A 24517-nucleotide genomic window follows, 5' to 3' on the forward strand; every position below is an offset into this window, starting at 1 on the left:
ATAACCACGTGGCTTGGGCGGCGTACTTCGAGCGCCGCTAGCAGTAGTGGCTGGCGTCCACCAACGGGGCGCCGGTGGTCGGCGGCCTGAAGAACAGCGAGGGACGCCACCTGTGGTGGGGCGTCCCCGGCCGCACGCTTGAGGGCGTGCTGACGCACCTTGAGGGCGGCAACAACCCGCCATTGGCGTACCCCCCGGTGAGGCCGGCCGCCCCGGCGCACCGCCGACGCGACGGGCAATGGGCGCCAAGGAGGTTCGGCTCCTCCTCCTCTTCCTCCTCGTCGCACTCTTCGTCTCAATCCTCTGGCACTCCGACGCTGCTCGACGTCAAGGACGAGCCCGCGGCGGAGACGCCGCTCGGCCGCCGCACTCGCAGCGCCGACATCGTCATCAGCAAGAGCGGCCGGCGTGCCTCCTCGTCGGCTCCTCCCCCGCGCTTCGTCAAGCCGAAGACGGAGTCGGGTCTCGCGCCGGTGAAGACGGAGCCGGGGCTGGCGCCGGTGAAGACGGAGCACGGCGAGGTCGAGCTCGACGACGACGCGGCCCTTGAATGGGCACGCCAAGACTCCCTGAAGATGGCGAGGAAGCGCCAGTGCACCGCCCTGCGGCGCTTCGCGCAGCGCCGCTGAGGCCGCGACGAAGGAGGAGTCGTCATCATCGACGACAGCGACAACAACGACGACGCGCCGCCACCACCACCAGCCGGGGAGGGGTCCAGCAGCGGCGCCCGAGTCAAAGAGGAGAAGGCCGACGACGGCGACTTCTCGGCCTTTAGCAAGTTTTTTTGATTAGTTTTTATGTGTAATGGCGACTACTTGACTTAAATCCGCGAATATAAAGCCCAAGTCTGCCGAAATTTAGCGTGTTTTAGTCGAACTTTGCCTAAATTTGCTATACAAACTTTTTTTCCGCACTTGGGGGCGGCCCTGGGGCCGGCAGCCGGGGGCCAACTCGCCCCCAGGCCCATTTTTTGCGCCGGGTCACCCCCAAGCGGTGATTTTAGGTGCCCCCTGGGTGACCAACGGCTGGAGATGCTTAGTGTAATGGTGGTTTGACCCTAGCGTTCTTCATCCGCCAAATCGTCTTTCTGCCGGACTTCGACCTCTTCGATCTGGCTGCTGACTAGTTCAGGTTTTTCCATCAGAGATTTATATGGATTGGCGTGTGTCGTCCCTAAATATCTAGGTCGGAAAGGTCTGGTCGCGCACGCTCATATTATCAGCTTCAAGTGGGCGCGTCGTGAAGCTTCGCTTTCTTATCGGAGTCATGAGACATGTCTAAGTCAAGATTTCCAAGGCATTGATAAAGGTGGAGAAAGTCATGACGGCTGGGATTGGAGGTCTTGAAGCATTGGCGGAAAGATGTATTGGATACAATGAAGACTGTGTGCTAGGTGTTTCGCGACTTTCAGCAGCGGCCTTGGCAAGCGGGGAGCGGCAGCACTGGAGAACAACAATTTTGGCGGTGCTCCTCGAGTACCGAATCTCGATTCCCAATGTGAAAACCCAAGGTCTGACCTTTTATTGGTTGTACCTGGGAGTGACCTTATTGAAGGTATTATTTTTGGGTGAACTCGGACTTTCTTCAGGGTGAAAACCCAAGATCTTCGATCAGTGAACGACAACGCTTGTGCATTGTTTCCTTTTTGGAGGCATTGCTTTGAAGAGCCTCTTTTGTAATCACCGTGGTTAGAGTGCTACTGTTGTTGGTGACTGATCATCGTGTCGGGCCTTTTTTATTTTCTTTTTTGGCTATGTATCCTTGATGTCTTTGGACATCTTGTTGGTACAGAGGTCAGGTGTAATTGGTATCTTCATGATATTAATATATTCCCTTTCTCGAAAAGAAGATGTCCCGGTCAATCTTCGGGACGTGCTGATGAATGGCTGTAATGTGAACTCTGTTTATGCTAAGGCATTTAATCTAGAAAAACAAGTACAATAGTATGATGATAGAATGTGCCCTAGGGTCACATAAGTTAAATCGAACTTCTTAAATACCTAAACTGCATCGTCATGGACAAGCTCAAGAACAGCTTTGATGCAGCAGGGATTGACGGAACAGATCTGAAGAAAGGTGAACATGACGAGGGAACATGTTGCTTACGTCGCACATGAAACGTTATTTTCGTGGTTGGCCAAGGTGGTTGCGAAGGGTTCTGACAATTTACAAAACACAATTAGGTGAGATTGTTTGCTTCCACTTCAGAGTAAGGTTTCGTATGGTATGGTTTTCGTCTGGGCGGAGCTACCCGCCGGCCCGAGCGATAGGCAGTGGCGTCCGACTCACATCAACATCTCTTCTTTTTTAATAAAAGACACCATGTTGAAAATACTCCCTCCACTTCACAATGTAGTGCATTCGCGTTTCTTAAGATTCAACTTTGACGGTAAATTTAACCAACAAGACCGACTGCGACGGGAGCAAAAATTATATCACTGAATTCATATCAAAAACATGAATCCAGTGGTACAAGTTTTGCTCCCACCGTAGTCGGTCTCGTTGGTTAAATTTACGGTCAAATTTGAATATCGGGAAACGCGGGCGCACTACATTATGGAATGGAGGAAGTACACAATAGAACCTGAGTCTTAGCGCACCCGAATTTTAAAAAAATAGACAAATACTTCCGCCGTTTCAAAATAAGTGTCTTAAATTTAGTATAAATTTGTACTAGAGTTAGTATAAAGTTGAGACATTTATTTTGAGATGGAAGAAGTACTTTTTAAACTTTTTGACAACAAATACGGTCTAGCATAATACTCATGGTAAAAGCTTCGGGACAAAATAATTTACGTCCATTCCGAGCAAAATACAACATAATCAATACTATATGAACAATACCATTCATGGTTTTCGTAGCTGCACTTCTTTTTTGTTTTACCAGAATACGGTATAGATCAGTTGTCCTGGATCTTTAAATATGCGTATTATGGCAGACTATGTTGGTCGCATTCTTTTTTATATTTTTTGAATTATTTTTACTTAATCGGCTGCGCCTAGACACATGTCCCAAAAATCCAGATCGCACTATGTCTAACTCTATAAATAAAGTCATAACAGCAACGTCATCCAACAACGACCAACAGAGTATAAACGAGGCTCAAAGGTACATCAGGCCAAGTACAGATAAATAAGTTCAACCAAGTGTTTTAAGGCACGCAGGTCAAGCAAAATAAAGAACAAAAGGCACTAGTTAGACATGGGCGAAGATGGAGCAGAGTGCACCAAGTTGATAGCAGAAGCGTGAATCTTGGAGATCATTCATGGTTAGTGGCCTCGGCATCCACCTCTCTACCGAGTCACTGCTGCAAATGAGCAACCATTTGAACACTGACTAGCTCAAAGCATTTCTTATTTGGCGCCTCTGCCGCACGTTATAGATATAATGGTACAGGGCGCACACCTCCCACTCAGACAGATTATATGTGAGCCGGCCCATACAAAGCGTTACGCCTGAATGGAAGCTCAACTGAGGAAGTTGGCTCTCGGGTTGAGTTTTTTTCCTGGTTGTGGGAAGCTTCTAGTAGCTTCCAGTCATTGTTTGCTAGTACTAGTTTTATGTGTTTTTTAGCTGGGTATTCTTACTTTTTTCCTTTTCTTTTTTCCTCTTTTATTTTTATTCTTTTTAAAATACTTTTTAAAAATCTCATGAACTTTTTAAAATATATGAAGATTTTCCAAATTTGTAAAAAAAACTAAATCCATTTACTTTTTCAAAATGTAAGAACTTTTTCAAATTCGTGTCTCTTAGATCGTGAAACTTTTTCCAAAATTTGTGAGCTTTTTTTCCAATCTTAGTGAACTTTTTCCCAAATTCGTGAGATTGTTTCCAATCTTATTGAACTTTTTTCAAATTTGTGTGTCTTAGCTCATGAACTTGTTTTCAATTTCATAAAAAATCCAATCTTAGCGACTTTTTCCAAATTTATGAACTTTTTTCAAATTTAAAGAACTTTTTCAAATTGGTTTCAAATTCGTGTGACGTAACTCATGAATTTTTCTTCAATCATAGTCAGCTTTTTCCAAATTTCAAGAACATTTTAGAATTTCATGAAGCCTTTTCAATTTTGTGAACATTTCAACTTCATGAACTTTTTTTCCAATACTTGAACATTTTTCAAATTTGATGAAAAAAATTCAAATTCGTGTGTCTTAGCTTGTGAACTTTTTTCAAATTCATGAACTTTTTTAATCATCGTGATTTTTTTCAAATATAATGAACTTTTTCAAATTCCACATATCTTTTTCAATTTCTTCAACCCTTCAAATTCATGAAGTTTTTTATTTTTGCATTTTTTATGAACTTCTTAAAATTCTCATTCATTTTTTATGAACTCTTTAGATTGACGTGTTTAAAAAAAATGATTTTTAAGTGAGCAGTCAACCTATCAACCAGCGAGATGCGATCGAGCAAACGACTACTTCGCATGAGGTAGTGTTTGATCTAGCAACGGTTTTCATGGGCCGGCCGCTAGGCATCTCCTTCAGGCGCCAATAGCACAAAGTGACATTGAGAGCACCGTTTAGGAGGTCTCCTAGCCCAACACTTGCGGCACTGCTGCACTGGACCTGAGCATGTTTGGATCTGCGCCCTTACTTGGGCCGGCTATCATCGTGGGCCTACCCGATAGAGATTCCCTCATTAGAAAGACGGGTTCATTTGAAGTAATGAATGTAGTGGTTTACTAGGAACTCCTATCTATACTCCTATATAGTGTACCGGTATCAAGTAATATAGATCATTGGATCTTTCTACTCGGATGCTCGTATTTGTTGGCTTGTGTTGGCTCGTGTCTGAGAACTACGTGGCCTGGTATACACCTTTGGATATGTCCAATCCAACGGTCCCTATTGTAGGGATTCGTTGTGGGTGATGTCATTGTGTCGCCAACGCCATTGTGAGGCGAAGTTTGTCGGCTGCCCATGATTCTTGGGTTGCTATTCGGAAACTTCTAATTAGCTCCCATAATAGAATACACCAACCACTAAAGTATTACTACTAGCAGAGCAACTATTACTAGCAAGCAGCGCATGGTTCTTGAGTCAAAAGAGAGATAGCCAAAAGATAGATAAAGAAAACCATCCAATGGCGAACCAAGATGTGGTTCGATGGTTAGGAGGACAGTGCTATTTCCAGCCCACCAGGGTACAAGTCGTCCTGGTGTTCGCATTTATTTTTGAATTTATTTCAGTATTTTTGATGATGTGCGTTCAGTGGGAAGAGACCCGTCGACTACGAGGCGCCTTTGGTGACTTCGTCAATCTCAAGATGATATGTCAGCTCAGTCTCTCCGAGGTGCCTATAGGGATAAGGTGTGCGTGTGCGTTCATAGGAATAAGTGTATGCGCGTACATATGAGTGTCTGCATCTGTACCATGTTAAAAAAAGATAGTACAGCCTCCGTATAAGCGCATAAGCAATTTCCGTTGCAAAAAAAAGAGCGCAGAAGCAATTTGAAAAATTAGAGAATGTCAAATAAATAAAAAGTTAATATATGTCGCAATTAAATCAACTTAACTTTCTCTTAAATCCATATCAAAACAACATTACCCCTGGTTTCCAACTTTGTATTTCCAACATTTTTCTACCCATTTTTTTATGAACCAAACAAACTTCATAGGTGTTTGAAAAGCTATCTCCTTTATAATGATGAGTAACTTGCAACTTCTTACTATTTCAATTGCTCAATTCTGGGCATATTAAAGTTTATTAAGATAAAAATTTGAGGATAAAGGGATTATCCTTTCCCTCTTGGTGTTTAAAATTGTGTAAATCCAGTATTACATGGATATACTGAAGGAAATATATCCTAGAGGAAATAATAAAGTTATTATTTATATTTCCTTATATCATGATAAATGTTTATTATTCATGCTAGAATTGTATTAACCGGAAGCTTAGTACATGTGTGAACACTACAAGAAATACGTTAATCCATGACGCATTTCTGGTGACGTTCTCAGGATCTGTCACTATCGATGACGGATTTGTCTAGCTCGTCACAAAAACCGTCACGGATCAGTGAGATGAGAACAAGCCGAACAACAATGGCGCCCTTAGGAGAGACCGTCATGGATACCGTCACGAATCGACCAGCTGTACACCACCCAGACCATCATGGATGACTCGTGCCGACGTGTCATGTGTGCGACCCACATTGATGAGGCTTAGCCTTTTCTTTTTAAGTTGTTCGAACCGTCACGACCTTCTGGTGCTTCTTTTTTTGCTGGTGTTGTGTCGTTGGGCTGCTGTAAGGTCTTCTTAACAAAAAGTTGTCTGGTTTTTTAATTAAAAAATGAGAAGTTGTGAGAGAGGATTGAAATAGGGACCTCCCGCATATATGCTTTAGTCGCTACCGCTGGGCAATGTCTAAATTTGTGTTAAATGTCTTTCTCAATTCTTACATACCACCAGTCAAGATTTTTAGTTAAAGAAAATGAGATCGAACTAGGAATCAAACCATGTAGCACTAACCTCTATGTTCTTTTGCCAGGTCACCTACAGTTCATAGACCGACCATACCTGAACGTAATTGTTTTAAAAATTTGCACGCGTAGGCAACAGTAGTTTTTTTTTTTGCGAAAAAATAACAATAGTTATGTACGTCGATGATAGCGAACATTCGCGAAATCTCCTAACAATTTTATGCCGATCTTATAAATAAATAATATTGTTCCATGCCCAATTATAAGAATTTTCTTCCATATTTTGATATTATTATCATTTTTTCCAATAGGTTGCAAATAGAAGTTTGAGTTATTCCTAACTGTCTTTTGATTTTTTTTCATCCATTTCTAGGATATGAGCTAAAAAGACATAATGCCTAAATATATTTTTGAGATGTTCAAACCTTATTTGACATACATATACATCAAAATGGAATTACATCCAATAAGCACACATAAATTCATTTAAACTATAGAAAATATTAAATCATGTCTAAAATTACTGAAACTCGTACAAAACAAAATATATGTATTATATTACATGTTACACTCCTATAAGGGTATGACGCCTGTTTTAATTGAAAAAAGAACCGCACATGAATGGAACTTGAACCCGAGACATGAATTTTAAACTATGAGTGAGATTTTTTTAAATTAGTAAAATATATGCAACCACAATTTTAAGGCAGCGGATCAAACCCGGGACCTTTAGCTTTGAAAAATCATATTTGTGATAAAGAATGTTTTGTACGATTAAAAAAATGTCGAACTTGTACTTCAAAAATGTTTAACATTTGTTCAAAAAATGTTCAAACATGTTTTGAAAAAATGTTCATCATGTATTTGAAAAATATTAAACGTTTATCAAAAAATGTTACATGTGTATACTAGAAATGTAGAATATATATTGTATAACGTTGACATGTATTTAAAAAAAGAAAAAAGGAAAAAAAAAGAAAAAACAAACAGGAAAAAACAAACAGGAAAAAACCCAAAAAATCAATGAAAACCTACAGAAAAACACATAAAACCAATAAAATAAATAAACAAACCCGTGAGCTTGGACCTGGGAATTTCAGCCCGATCAAATGGGAAATCCTTTTTCAGTAAATTAAAGTGTATAAATTGATTTAAAGCAAAAAAAAGACATCCACGAAACTTTATAGCTAGAAATTGATTATAGCTAGAAAATCATTTATGACCAAAATATTAACAAACGACTTCAGAAAAATACCAAAATATAATTTAATTTTGAACTATAGGTGCATGATGCCCTCATATGACATCCAAAGGCTGTGGTAGAAATTTGAGAAGCTTTGGCAAAAGTTGTGACATACGCTGCTTAGAAATATTAGTGATTTCAAAACTTGTTCGTAAATTCAGAAAATATTCGCCATTACAAAAATATTCACGATTTCAAAAAATATGACACCTGGAGGCCATGGTGAATTTTTTAGAAGGTTTCACAAAAGTTGTGACATACGCTGCTTAGAAACCAGGTGATCTTCAAGGAAGAATCTAGGGTTAGGACGTGGGTCTCTTCACTTCTATATGTAATAAGTTGTACTCCTACTGTTTGTACGGTACAAAATTTATAACATATAGTATATTGTGATTAAAAAGGAAAACGTTTGCAGCCGGAGCGCCGGCTGAAACTTGCGCTGGTCGCCCCAGCTTGTTCAACAATTTTTAGATAATTCTTCAACATTTTTCAAATACTTATTCAACATTTTTCAAATATTTGAAGAGATTTTAAATATACATACATACATAAATACATACATATATATATATATATATATATATATATAATATTCTACAGTATAATCAAAAGTAAAGGAAAAAAGAACAAATGTACGAAAAAAACGAAACAGAAAACAGCTTGGTGTTTCCCGGACGCGTGGGCCAGCCCAACTAGCTTTCCCATCAGCGAGGGGCCCACCCAACATTAATGCGAGAAATAGGCTAGCCCACGAACATGAGACGTACAAGAGTTAACTTTTTTTTTGAGAGAGCATAGCTCGCCTTAAACAACACTTGGGCCGGCCCAGTGGTGTAGCAACCTTTTATTTAATCTTCAAGCTATTTTCCTGATGCATATTCTACTGTTTTTTTTCTATTTTATTTTACCAACTTTGTGTTTATTTCTAACTTGGTGTTTATTCCAAATTTCACTTTTCATACAAAAAAATTTTGTTTCGTTTTCTATTTGCATCATTTTGTACCTTAAAGAGGTAAGCATGAACATTTTATAGAATTTATATGGATTTAAATAAACAAATATAAGGAATTTTTTTGTATCTACATTACGGACCAGAAGCACGCAATAATATTTTTTAAGTCGCGGTTTTTTCTTTTCTTTTTAGCCTTTACTATTAAAAAATAAATTTAAGAAAAAATAAGAATGATTATTAATACACACACACACACACACACACACACACACACACACACACACACACACACACACACACACACACACCTATTGTGTATATTCATTATATTTCTCTAAAAATACAATTATGAAACAATTGACAATCTGTATTAAAAATATTGTGTACTACTCCTTCCGTTTCTAAATATTTGTCTTTCTAGAGTTTTCAAATGGACTATCACATACGAATATATATAGACATATTTTAGAGTGTACATTCACTCATTTTGCTTTGTATGTAGTCACTTGTTGAAATACCTAGAAAGACAAATATTTAGGAATGGAGGAAGTAATAAATAATTCTAGAAATGTATTATTCAAATGAGATTTTTTTTAACAGAAAAATAAATATGAACCTTGAAATCTGCTTCATTAAATGGCCTTGAAACTTGGTCTATGCTCGGCATACAACACTAAACGCAACATGGCAATTTTTGGCATTTTTAGGACCTTTTTGATATATTTAAGTCATGAAGTGCATATCTAAAAATTTAATGGATACAATTGAAATTTAAGTTGAAAACACATGAAATAGTTTCCAGAAATGGGTTGAAAGATCTTATTTGTGGTATTTATTGTAGGATTATGCCAGGACTCGAGCAGCAACATGGAACATGATAGCAAGAAAAGTAGTTTAAATTTAGGAAAAAATGCGAACATAGTGTGAAAAACACGGAATCTCGCATGGTGTCATGATATGACATCTAGATTATTTGGTAAAATAATCAAAAATATTTCACACAAAAAATCATGCAAACTTCTTTGAAGTCGATCAATCTGCAAGGAGGAATCATGATCTCCAGAGAGAATGCATTAGGTTTGAAGGAGAAATGATACTTGTTCAATCCTTCATCCTTGAATCTTTTAGGACACCTAACATACACCATCACATATCATATGTTAATTTTCGACATTTTCAGGTTTTGTTTGCTATTTTAAAGTCATTTACAGCATTTCTAAGCATTTGATATATACATCCTATTTAGAATCGCTTTAAAATATGAAAAAGGGGTTAAAAATCATATGTGTCTTCCTCACTCTATGTGTATATTAGGCCCTTTGAAAGGAATAAAAAGAAATTTCAAGGATCGACATGGCAAGAATCGAGCATAAACTTGGGGTTCTTGGTTTATTTTTCAAATAATATTTTTTATATCGCATGTAAATTTTTATTGGTATGTAATTATAATATTTTTTTTTCAAGTTACTTGACAAAGGTTTTTGCTTTGAGACAAAGGTTGCTTTATTAGTTTTTTTAGGGGAAGGCTTTATTAGTTATTTTAAAAATAGAAAAAGTTTTAAATCTGGGCGGCCTCTCTCATGCGGGGCTGGAATCAGCAAAAGCCCATATGGTTCACAGCCGAGGGGGGCGATCCTACGTGAGACAAACCATGCATTTCGATTGGTTGAGCCTACCCGCACATGGATCAAGCGTCTCCACCGTTCGATTTTCCGTGATCCAATGGTTGGCACACAATCCCTAATTCCCGATCCATCTCTTCTTTCTCCCCCGCCCCACAGCCGCCGGCCTCTAGTGCCCTCCTTTCTCCCATCTCCCTCTCCAGTCGCCGCCTTCCGTCCCCTCCTAGCTCCTTCTCCCTGCTCCGAGTCCACACCGGGGCAAGCACCGAGGGCGCGACGTCCAGGCCGACCGACACCGTGCGGTGGTGTGCGCTTGGATTTCGGTGGTCCGCACCGAATCGTCCCCGGGGAGCTGCGTCGTGGTGGGCGTTGACACAGAACGCGAAGGGAAGCAACGAATCCACTGCCCGAGCGGCGGCGGACGGCAGGATATGGCGCTAGCGCGATGGCTCGTCGAGCCGCGACAGAGGAAACTGTCGCTGGTAAGCGTTGTTCTCGGTGCGGTGCTCGATATGTGCATGCTCTATGCCCCCAACACAATGGGTACATGAGCGGCAACCCTCCCAGACGCATGCTCCTAGCCACCGGTTTCTTTCTCTAATCTCACCTCACATCGTGTGCAGGTGGAGTCAGCAGCAACTCAGCCATGGTTCAGGCCGCCCTATCTCTGTCCGATGCGCCGAACCACCGAGGAAGCCACATCGAGTTAGCACAGGCGCCTGGTGGAGGCCACTCTGCTGTGCTGGGATGCTGCAGTCCCTTCAATGTTGTGTGTCCGCGTCCGTCGCAGACGGCGTCCTCACCCCCGGCTTCTCCCTCGACCTCGCAGGCTGTCAGTTGCTTGCCCCACCATCTCTAGTTCACTCTGTTTTATTTCTGAATTTTTGAGACAGTATTTGGTTGTCCACACGCAGGCAACTTCCATGTTGTTCGCTGGAGATCGACTACTCAGGAGCATGGGTAGAGGCGATATGGTGGTGTACTCAAAAAAAGAGAGGCAATATGGTGGTGGGATGGCGTCGCCGCTGTTCCGCTGGAGAATATCTGGGACATGTTGTAGATTGAATATGTGGGATATGCTACAATATTCTCGAGAGTTATCTATAAATTGTTGTTGTCTTTCTTCCATTTGTATAAAGTGTTGTTGTCTTTTTTCCATTTGTATAAAGTGTTGTTTTGTAGTATGTTTATCATTTATTTAATAACATACTGTAGCATATATTTTGAAAAAAAAAATATTGGCTAAAAAACTTTTTTTATTGTGAGATGAGCTAATCTCTTGGCTTGAAATTAGTGGGCCGTGGACTAACCTTGAAATTTAATGGACTAAAATTTCAATTTGGTTGATTACTACACATGGGCTGTGTGTCCTAAACGGAGCTGAAATATAGTGGGCTGAAATTCTAAATGGGCCACTGTGTCTTAGATGAAGCTAAAATTTAGTGGGCTGAAATTCTAATTGGGCCATTGATTCTTAGATGTAGCTGAAATTTAGTGGGCTGCAATTTTAATTGGGCCACTAAGTTAATGGGCTACCACGTAATATCCATGTCAGCAGATGATGTGGCGGACAAGTTGACATCGTTATGAGCACTTCAGCTAAGTGCAATTCATGACGGTCAAAATCCGTCATGAAGTGTACAATCATCAATTATGACGCGATATACATGACGGATTTCAAATCCGTCATGGATGCCCTTATGTGATAGTTTTGCACACATCTGTGACAGGCGGTATCCGTCATGGATTAACATGATTCTTGTAGTGGAATACATAGACAAAACATAGTGTCCCTAGTATGCGTCTAATTGACTAGCTCGTTAATCAAAGATGGTTATGTTTCCTAACCATAAAAATGTGTTGTCATTTGATGAACGAGATCACATCATTAGAGAATGATGTGATGGACAAGACCCATCCGTTAGCTTAGCATTATGATCGTTACAGTTTTAATGCTACTGCTTTCTTCATGACTTATACATGTTCCTCTGACTATGAGATTATGCAACTCCTGAATACCGAAAGAACACCTTGTGTGCTATCAAACGTCACAACGTAACTGGGTGATTATAAAGATGTTCTACAGGTGTCTCCGAAGGTGTTTGTTGAGTTGGCATAGGTCGAGATTAGGATTTGTCACTCCGTGTACCGGAGAGGTATGTCTGGGCCCTCTCGGTAATGCTCATCACTATAAGCCTTGCAAGCAATGTGACTAATGAGTTAGTTGCGGGATGAAGTATTACGAAACGAGTAAAGAGACTTGTCGGTAACGAGATTGAACTAGGTATGATGATACGGATGATTGAATCTCGGGCAAGTAACATACCGATGACAAAGGAAACAAAGTATGTTGTTGTGCGGTTTGACTGATAAAGATCTTCGTAGAATATGTAGGAGCCAATATGAGCATCTAGGTTCCTCTATTGGTTATTGATCAGAGATATGTCTCGATCATGTCTACATAGTTCTCGAACCCGTAGGGTCCGCACGCTTAACGTTCGATGACGATTTGTATTATGAGTTATGTGATTTGATGACCGAAGTTTGTTCAGAGTCCCGGATGAGATCACGGACATGACGAGGAGTCTCGAAATGGACGAGACATACATAATGATATATTAGACGATGTTATTCGGACACCGAAAGAGTTTCGAGAAGTATCTGGTAAAACCGGAGTGCCAGAGGGGGTTACCGGAACCCCCTGGGAAAGCAATGGGCCATCATGGGCCATAGGGGAGAGAGAGGACTGCCCACAAGGGGGTGGCGCGCCCCACCCCCCATGGGGAGTCCGAATAGGACTAGGGGAGGGGGCGCGGGCCCCCTTTCCCTCTCCCTCTCCCTCTCCCTTCCTTCTACCCCCTTCCACCAAGGGGAATCCTACTAGGACTTGGAGTCCTAGTAGGACTCCTCCCTCTTGGCGCGCCCTACAGGGCCGGCCGGCCTCCCCCTCTCCTCCTTCGTATACGGGGGAATGGGGCACCCCAAAGCACAATAGACAATCTCTTAGCCGTGTGCAGCGCCTCCCTTCACAGTTCAACACCCCGGTCATATCGTCGTAGTGCTTAGGCGAAGCCCTACGCCGGTAAATTCATCATCACCGTCGCCACGCCGTCGTGATGACGGAACTCTCCCTCGTCCTCAATTGGATCAAGAGGACGAGGGATGTCATCATGTTGAACGTATGCTGAACACGGAGATGCCGTACGTTCGATACTTGGATCGGTTGGATCATGAAGACGTTCGACTACATCAACTACGTTACTAAACGCTTCCGCTTTCGGTCTACGAGGGTACATGGACACACTCTCCCGTCTCGTTGCTATGCATCTCCTAGATAGATCTTGCGTGATCGTAGGAATTTTTTTGAATTACTACGTTCCCCAACAGTGGTATCAGAGCCAGGTCTATGCGTAGATGATATATGCACGAGTAGAACACAAAGAGTTGTGGGCGATAATAGTCATACTGCTTACCACCAACGCTTTACTTTGGTTCGACGGTATTGTTGGATGAAGCGGCCCGGACCGACATTACATGACCCCGCTCATGAGACTGGTTCTACCGACGTGCTTTGCACACAGGTGGCTGGCGGGTGTCTGTTTCTCCAACTTTAGTTGAATCGAGTTTGACTACGACCGGTCCTTATTGAAGGTGAAAACAACACACTTGATGAAAAATTATTGTGGTTTTCATCCGTAGGTAAGAACGGTTCTTGCTAGAAGCCCATAGCAGCCACGTAAAACTTACAAAAACAAAGTAGAGAACATCTAACTTATTTTTGCAGGGCTTGTTGTGATGTGATATGGTCAAGACATGATGTGATATAAATTGTTGTATGAGATGATCATGTTTTGTAACAGAGTTATCGGCAACTGGCAAGAACCATATGATTGTCGCTTTATTGTATGAAATGCAATCACCATGTAATTGCTTTACTTTGTCACTAAGGGTAGCGATAGTCATAGTAGCAATAGTTGGCGACACAAAACGAAGCTACGATGGAGATCAAGGTGTCAAAACGGTGACGATGGAGATCATGACGATGCTTCGGTGATGGAGATCATGAGCACAAGATTATGATGGCCATATCATGTCACATATTTTGATTGCATGTGATGTTTATCTTTTACGCATCTTATTTTGCTTAGTACGACGGTAGCATTATAAGATGATCCCTCACTAAATTTCAAGGTATAAGTGTTCTCCCTGAGTATACACCATTTCTACAGTTCATCATGCTGAGACACCACGTGATGATCGGGTGTGATAAGCTCTACGTTCACATACAACGGGTGCAAGCCAGTTTTGCACATGCAGAATACTCGGGTTAAACTTGACGAGCCTAGCATATGCAGATATAGCCTCGGAACACTGAGACCGAAAGGTCGAACGTGAATCATATAGTAGATATGATCAACATAGTGATGTTCACCATTGAAAACTACTCCATTTCACGTGATGATCGGACATGGTTTAGTTGATTTGGATCACGTGATCATTTAGATGACTAGAGGGATGTGATAACCCACAAGTGTAGGGGATCGCAATAGTTTTCGATAAGTAAGAGTGTCGAACCCAACGAGGAGCTAAAGGTAGAATAAATATTCCCTCAAGTACTATCGACCACCGATACAACTCTACGCACGCTTGACATTCACTTTACCTAGAACAAGTATGAAACTAGAAGTACTTTGTAGGTGTGATAGGATAGGTTTGCAAGATAATAAAGAGCACGTAAATAAAAGCTAGGGGCTGTTTAGATAAAAATGCAATAATGTAAATATAGCAAGTGTGGAAAAGTGGTGGTAGGAGTTTTGGAATTGTCCCTAAGCAATTGACTATGTTACTAGACCGGTAATCACTATTGCAATTCTATTTGAGGGAGAGGCATAAGCTAACATACTTTCTCTTCTTGGATCATATGTACTTATGATTGGAACTCTAGCAAGCATCCTCAACTACTAAAGATTCATTAAGGTAAAACCCAACCACATCATTAAAGCATCAAGTCCCCTTTATCCCATACGCAACAATCTACTTACTCGGGTTTGTGTTTCAGTCACTCACGCAACCCACTATAAGCGAACCATGAACACATTGCAACACCCTACAGCGGGAACCTCTCACGCTTGCGCGACACGGAGGGCACCATAGTACATCACCAATAATAAAATATGCAACTCAAACCAATCATAGCAATTCATCAATCACCGATAGGACAACGAAAATCTACTCAAACATCATAGGATAGCAACACATCATTGGAAAATAATATGAAGAATAAAGCACCATGTTCAAGCAGAGGGTACAGCGGGTTGTGGGAGAGTGGACCGCTGGATATAGATGGGAGAAGGTGATGGAGATGTTGGTGAAGATGGCGGAGGTGTTGGTGAAGATCGCGGTGATGATGATGGCCCCCGGCAGCGCTCCCGCACCACCGGAAGCAAGGGGGAGAGAGGGCCCCTTCTTCTTTTTCGTACTTGACCTCCTCCCTAGATGGGAGAAGGGTTTCCCCTCTGGTCCTTGGCTCCCATGGCTTGGGAGGTTGATAACCCACAAGTGTTTAGTATTCTTGAGTATTAGCAGTTGAGTTGTCAATTCAACCACACCTGGATAACTTAGTATCTGCAACAAAGTGTTTAGTAGCAAAAGTGGTGTGATAATAAAGGTAACGGTAGCAAAAGTAAAGATAAATGTTTTTGGGTTTTTGTAGTAGTTGTAACAGTAGCAACGGAAAAGTAAATAAGCGAAGAACAATATGCGAAAATCTCGTAGGCAATGGATCAGTGATGGATAATTATGCCGGATGCGATTCCTCATGCAATAGTTATAACATAGGGTGATATAGAACTAGCTCCAATTCATTAATGTAATGTAGGCATGTATTCCGTAAATAGTCATACATGCTTATGGAAAAGAACTTGTATGACGTCTTTTGTCCTACCCTCCCGTTGCAGCGGGGTCCTAGCGGAAACTAAGGGATATTAAGACCTCCTTTTAATAGAGAACTGGACCAAAGCATCAACACATAGTGAGTACATGAACTCCTCAAACTACGGTCATCACCGAGAAGTACCCCGATTATTGTCACTTCGGGGTTGTTGGATCATAACACATAATAGGTGACTATAGACTTGCAAGATAGGATCAAGAACACACATATATTCATGAAAACATAATAGGTTCAGATCTGAAATCATGGAACTCGGGCCCTAGTGACAATTAAGCATAGCAAAGTCATAGCAGCATCAATCTCAGAACATAGTGGATACTAGGGATCAAACCCTAACAAAACTAACTTGATTACATGGTAAATCTCATCCAACCCATCACCGTCCAACAAGCCTATGATGGAATTACTCACGCACGGCGGTGAGCATCATGAAATTGGTGATGGAGGATGGTTGATGATGATGATGGCGACGAATCCCCCTCTCCGGAGCCCCGAACGGACTCCAGATCAGCCCTCCCGAGAGAGATTAGGGCTTGGCGGTGGCTCCGTGTCATAAAACAAGATGAAACTTTCTCTCTGATTTTCTCTCCTCAAGACGGAATATATGGAGTTGGAGTTGAGGTCTGAGGAGGTCCAGGGGGGCCACGAGATAGGAGGCCGTGCCCTAGGGGGGGGTGCCCCCTATCTCGTGGACAGGCTGTGGGCCCCCTGGCATTAATTATTTCGCCAAAAATTCTTATTAATTCCAAAAAGTGCCTCTGTGGATTTCCAGGACATTTCGTGAACTTTTCTTTTCTACACATAAAACAACATCATGGTAGTTCTGCTGAAAACAACGACAGTCCGGGTTAGTTTCATTCAAATCATGCAAGTTAGAGTCCAAAACAAGGGTAAAAGTGTTTGGAAAAGTAGATACGTTGGAGATGTATCAACTCCCCCAAGCTTAAACCTTTGCTTGTTGTTGTAAAGAAAAACTTTTACAAACTCTGTTTGCTCTTGTTGTTGTAACATGAAAAGCCAGCATTCAAGTTTCAACAAATATTACGAACTAACCATACTCACAATAACACATAGGTCCCACAATTACTCACATCAATAGCATAATCAGCTAGCGAGCCATAATAATAAAATTCGGATGACACCGCTTTCTCAAAATAATCATAACATGATATAACAAAATGGTATCTCGCTAGCCCTTTCCGAGACCGCAAAACATAAATGCAGAGGACCTTTAAAGATCAAGGACTGACTAAACATTGTAATTCATGGTAAAAGAGATCCAGTCAAGTCATACCCAATATAAACCAGTAATAATGAATGCAAATGACAGTGTGCTCTCCAACGGGTACTTTTAATAAGAAGGGTGATGACTCAACATAAAAAGTAAATAGATAGGCCCTTCGCAGAGGGAAGCAGGGATTTGTAGAGGTGCCAGAGCTCGATTTTAAAATAGAGATTGAATAACATTTTGAGCGGCATACTTTTGCTGTCAACGCAACATCTATGAGATGGCTGTATCTTCCATACTAAATGCATTATAGGTAGTTACCAAACAGAATGGTAAAGGTTTATACTCCCCCAACCACCAACAAGCATCAATCCATGGCTTTCTCGAAACAACGAGTGCCTCCAACATACAACAACCCTGGGGGAGTTTTGTTTAATTATTTTGATTTGCTTTGATCTTTTTGGATCATGGGACTGGGCATCCCGGTTACCGGCCCTTTCTTGTGAATGAGGAGCGGACTCCACTCCTCGTGAGAATAACCCACCTAGCATGGAAGATATAGGCAACCCTAGTTGTAACATGAGCTGCTCGAGCATACAAAACAGAATTTCATTTGAAGGTTTGGAGTTTGGCACATACAAATTTACTTGGAACGGCAAGTAAATACCGCATATAGGTAGGTATAATGGACTCATATGGAACAACTTTGGGGTTTAAGGAGTTTGAATGCACAAGCAGTATTCCCGCTTAGTACAGGTGAAGGCTAGCAAAAGACTGGGAAGCGACCAACTGAGAGAGCGACAACAGTCGTAAGCATGCATTAAAATTAATTCACACCGAGTACAAGCATGAGTAGGATATAATCCACCATGAACATATATATCGTGAAGGCTATGTTGATTTGATTCAACTACATGCGTGAACATGTGCCAAGTCGAGTCACTCAATTCATTCAAAGGAGGATACCATCCCATCATATCACATCATAATCATTCTAATAGCATGTTGGCACGCAAGGTAAACCATTATAACTCATAGCTAATCAAGCATGGCACAAGTAACTATAATCTCTAAATGTCATTGCAAATATGTTTACTTCATAATAGCTAACTCAGGAACGATGAACTCATCATCTTTACAAAAACAAGAGAGGTCGAGTTCATACCACCTTTTCTCATCCCAATAAGTCCATCATATATCGTCATTATTGCCTTTCACTCGCACGACCGAACGATGTGTATAATAATAAGAGTGCATGTGCATTGGACTAAGCTGGAATCTGCAAGCATTCAACTCGAGAGAGAAGACAAGTAATATGGGCTATAAATTAAATAAACAATCATGCATATAGGAGCCACTAAGCATTTTCAATATGGTCTTCTCGACCCCCAAAGGAAAGAAAAGAAAATAAAACTATTTACACGGGAAAGCTCCCAACAAGTAAGAAGAAGAACTAGAAATCTTTTTGGGTTTTCATTTTAATTCTACTACAGGCAAGGGAATTAAACTAACTATTTTTTTGTTTTTTCTTAAGGTTTTTCAAACACACAAGAAGAAAACTAGAAACAGGAATTTAAACTAGCATGGATAATACAATGAAAGAGTATGAGCATCGACGACTAGTGTGTGAACATGAATGTAAAGTCGGTGAGAAATACGTACTCCCCCAAGCTTAGGATTTTGGCCTAAGTTGGTCTAATACCAATGACTGCCTGACTGATATCCATAAGTGAAACTGGGGTAGTACTGAGATGTAGAGGCTACCGCCTCCTGAGCAGCAGCGTGTTGGCGAGCTGCCTCCATTCCCCTCTCATATTCAGTTGCTTCTTCCCTAGTGACAACATATCTTCCTTTTGCTTGATAATCAAAAAGGTAGGGAGCAGGAAGAGTAACAGGGACGACATTGCGTCTGTCATAGATTAGTCGATAATGGAGGAATTGTTCATTCCTCTCAAGAAAATGATGATCAAACATAGCTTCTTTATCCAAATAAACAGGAGGTACAATCATATCCCCCTCTCATGGAGCTATATTAAGAAAATTAGCCACACGGGTTGCATAAATTCCTCCAAAGAAATCTCCCCTTCTACTATTATTCTGCAACCTACATGCAACTATTGCCCCCCAAGTTATAACCTTTATAACCTGACATATCACTCTTGAGGACACAAAGATCAGGGGCACACATGTGACATACCTCGTCCTTACCGCTAATGCATCTACCAATAAAGAGAGCAAAGTAATGTATAGCAGGAAAATGAATGCTCCCTATGGTAGCTTGTGCTACGTCCCTAGATTCTCCCACAGTAATATTAGCAAGAAAATCTCTAAATTCAGATTTGGGAGGATCATTAATATTACCCACTGCGGGAGTTTGCAAGCAGTTGTGAAATCCTCTAAATCCATGGTATAAGACGCATCATAAATATCAAACATGACACTAGGAGATTTACGCGCAGAAATATATTCGAACCTCCGCACAAAGGAATTGGTCAATTGATAATATTGAGGACACTTATCTTGTAAGAAGTCCTCCAGCTCGGCATTACGCACATACGCGTCAAATTCCTCCTTGAAGCCTGGTTCGACCATAAAATCATCGGATGGCCACTCACAAGCCCATACATTTGCGTCCCTTGGCAAATTAATATCTTGTTCATGTATAGCAATCCTTGGCCCTTTCTTTGCCAAGGAACCTCCTTGGTACAATCTTCTAAGCATATTTCTTTTTCTGAAAATTTCTGAAATTTTAGTAACTTCAAAATAAAAGTGGACAAAACTAAACAAGATTGATAGCAACTACTCCTACAAGTGCCTAGAGCCCATATCATGCATTGGAATTGCTTGGGACCTCAAAAATTTAACATGCAAGCTCAAGAACATGGTCACCTAAGTAGCAAAAATTTGCAATAAATAAAGCACTAGAACAAAAACTAATTGGACCAATGGAGGAGTCACATACCAAGCAACAATCTCCCAAAGCATTTTTGTGGATGGAGCTTTGAGCTAAGAGATTGAAAATCGCAGCAAAACGAGCTAGAACTCGTGCTTGAGCTGGATGGGGATTTTTTTTGGGTAGAAGATGAAGTGTGTGGGAGCTGGCATAAGTGGAGGGGAGCCACCAGGGGCCCACGAGACAAGGGCCGCGCCCTACAGGGGGGCGCCCTCCTCTCTTGTGGCCTAGTGCTTGCCCCTCCTGCAGTGTTTTCGGTGCCTAAAATCCTTAAATATTCCAGAAAAAATCATACTAGATTTGCTGGGCATTTGGAGCACTTTTATTTTCGGACTATTTTTTAATGCACGGATAATTCAGGAACAGACGGATAATACTATTTTTGCTTTATTTATCCTAAATAACAGAAAGTAAAAGGAGGGTACAGAAGGTTGTGCCTTCTAGTTTCATCCATCTCGTGATCATCAAAATGAACCCGCTAACAAGGTTGATCAAGTGTTGTTAACAAACTCATTCCGAATAACACGGAACCGAAGAAATTTAGAATGACACTAAGTTACCTCAATGGGGATATGAAAATCCCCAACAATAAGAATATCATACTTTTTCTTGACAGTAGGGAGAGGAAATTAAAAATCTCCAAAAATGATAGTTGGAACTTTTTCAATAGAATTGATGCTATGAACTTGAGATTGTTTCCTCGGAAAGTGTACCGTATGCTCATTACCATTAACATGAAAAGTGACATTGCCTTTGTTGCAATCAGTAACAGCCCCTGCAGTATTAAGAAAAGATCTACCAAGGATAATAGACATACTATCATCCTCGGGAATATCAAGAATAACAAAGTCCGTTAAGATAGTGACATTTGCAACCACAACAGGCACATCCTCACAAATACCGACAGGTATAGCAGTTGATTTATCAGCCATTTGCAAAGATATTTCAGTTGGTGTCAACTTATTCAATTCTAGTCTACGATATAAAGAGAGAGGCATAACACTAACACCGGCTCCAAGATCACATAAAGCAGTTCTAACATAATTTCTTTTAGTGGAGCATGGTATAGTTGGGACACCCGGATCTCCAAGTTTCTTTTGTATTCCACCCTTAAAAGTGTAATTAGCAAGCATGGTGGAAATTTCAGCTTTCGGTATCTTTCTTTTATTTGTAATGATATCCTTCATATACTTAGCATAAGGATTTACTTTAAGCATATCAGTTAAGCGCATACGTAAGAAAATATGTCTAATCATTTCAGCAAAGCGCTCAAAATCCTCATTATCCTTTGACTTGGCTGATTTAGGAGGAAAGGGCATGGGTTTCTGAACCCATGGTTCTCTTTCTTTACAGTGCTTCCTAGCAACAAAGTCTCTCTTATCATAACGTTGATTCTTTGATTGTGGGTTATCAAGATCAACATCAGGTTCAATCTCTACATCATTGTTTTTGCTAGGTTGAGCATCAACATGAATATTATCATTAACATTATCACTAGGTTCATGTTCATCACCTGATTGTGTTTCAGCATCAGAGATAGAAATCTCATTGGGATTCTCAGGTGTGTCTACAGTAGGTTCACTAGAAGCATGCAACATTCTATCGTTTTTCTTTTTCTTCTTTTTATAAGGACTAGGTGCCTCTAAATTATTTCTCTGAGAATCTTACTCGATTCCCTTAGGGTGGCCTTCAGGATACAAAGGTTCCTGAGTCATTCTACCAGTTCTAGTAGCCACTCTAACAGCAAAGTCATTTTTATTATTCAATTCATCAAGCAATTCATTTTGAGCTTTGGGTACTTGCTCAGCTTGAGTAGCAACCATAGAAGCATATTTGCTAATGCGGTGAAGTTCATCTTTAACTCTAGCCAGACTATCACCTACGCGTCCTATCTCGAAAGCATTATTCTTTAACTCTCTACCAACATAAGCATTAAAACTTTCTTGTCTAGCCATAAAGTCATCAAATTCATCTAAGCAAGGGCTATGAAATTTAGTAGAGGGTATTTCAACTTTATCATATCTATAGAGAGAATTTACCTTTACTACCTGTGTCGGGTTATCAAGACAATGTGGTTCTTCAGGCGGTAAATTAAGACCATGTATTTCTTCAATAGGTGGTAAATTCTTAACATCTTCAGCTTTAATACCTTTTTCTTCATTGATTTCTTTGCCTCTTGCATATCTTCAGGAATGAGAAATAAAACACCTCTCTTCTTCGGAGTGGGTTTAGGAATAGGATTAGGAGTTGGCTCAATTGGTTAGGAATTACTTCAGGAACTGGCTCGGGAAGAGTCCAATTATTTTTATTAGTCAACATATTATTCAATAATATTTCAGCTTCGTCGACTGTTCTTTCCCTGAAAACACAACCAGCACAACTATCCAAGTAGTCCTTGGAAGCATCGGTTAGTCCATTATAAAAGATATCAAGTATTTCATTTTTCTTAAGAGGATGATCAGGCAAAGCATTAAGTAACCGGAGAAGCATCCCCCAAGCTTGTGGGAGACTCTCTTCTTTGATTTGCACAAAATTATATATTTCCCGCAAGGCAGCTTGTTTCTTATGAGCAGGGAAATATTTAGCAGAGAAGTAATAAATCATATCCTGGGACTACGCACACAACCAGGAGCAAGAGAATTATACCAAGTCTTAGCATCACCCTTTAATGAGAACGGAAATATCTTAAGGATGTATAAATAGCGAGACTTCTCATCATGAGTGAACAGGGTGGCTATATCATTCAACTTGGTAAGATGTGCCACAACAGTTTCAGATTCAAGGCCATAAAAAGGATCAGATTCAACTAAAGTAATAATATCAGGATCAACAGAGAATTCATAATCCTTATCAGTAACACAGATAGGTGAAGTAGCAAAAGCAGGATCGGGTTTCATTCTAGCATTAAGAGACTGCTGCTTCCATTTAGCTAATAATTTCTTAAGATCATTTCTATCATTGCAAGCAAGAATTTCCATAGCAGCCGCTTCATTCATAACATAACCCTTAGGAACAACAGGTAATACATAATCATTGGGGGAACGTTCATCATCACTATCATCAATAATAGGTTCTTCAATATTTTCATTCCCCCTAACTCTAGAAAGTTGTTCATCTAGAAATTCACCTAATGGCAAAGTAGTATCGCGCACAGAAGTAGTTTCATCATGCATAGCAGAAGTGGCATCATCAATAACATGCGACATATCAGAATTCATAGCAGTAGCAGGTTTAGGTGTCGCAAGCCTACTAATAACGGAAGGATAATCTAGTGCAGAGCTAGATGGCAATCCCTTACCTCCCCTCGTAGTTGAGGGCAAAATCTTGGTCTTAGCATCTTTCAAGTTCTTCATAGTGATCAACAGATATAAATCCCAAGTGACTCAGAGAATAGAGCTATGCTCCCCGGCAACGGCGCCAGAAATTAGTCTTGATAACCCACAAGTGTAGGGGATCGCAACAGCTTTCGAGGGTGAAGTACAACCCAAATTTATTGATTCGGCACAAGGGGAGCCAAAGAATATTCTTGAGTATTAGCAGTTGAGTTGTCAATTCAACCACACCTGGATAACTTAGTATCTGCAGCAAAGTGTTTAGTAGCAAAAGTGGTGTGATAATAAAGGTAACGGTAGCAAAAGTAAAGATAAATGTTTTTGGGTTTCTGTAGTAGTTGTAACAGTAGCAACGGAAAAGTAAATAAGCGAAGAACAATATGCGAAAAGCTCGTAGGCAATGGATCAGTGATGGATAATTATGCCGGATGCGATTCCTCATGCAATAGTTATAACATAGGGTGATATAGAACTAGCTCCAATTCATCAATGTAATGTAGGCATGTATTCCGTAAATAGTCATACGTGCTTATGGAAAGAACTTGTATGACGTGTTTTGTCCTACCCTCACGTTGCAGCGGGGTCCTAGCGGAAACTAAGGGATATTAAGGCCTCCTTTTAATAAAGAACCGGACCAAAGCATTAACACATAGTGAATACATGAACTCCTCAAACTACGGTCATCACCGAGAAGTATCCTGATTATTGTCACTTCGGGGTTGTCAGATCATAACACATAATAGGTGACTATAGACTTGCAAGATAGGATCAAGAACACACATATATTCATGAAAACATAATAGGT

This window comes from Triticum dicoccoides, chromosome 5B (genome assembly GCF_002162155.2).
Source record: "Triticum dicoccoides isolate Atlit2015 ecotype Zavitan chromosome 5B, WEW_v2.0, whole genome shotgun sequence".
Taxonomy (NCBI): domain Eukaryota; kingdom Viridiplantae; phylum Streptophyta; class Magnoliopsida; order Poales; family Poaceae; genus Triticum; species Triticum dicoccoides.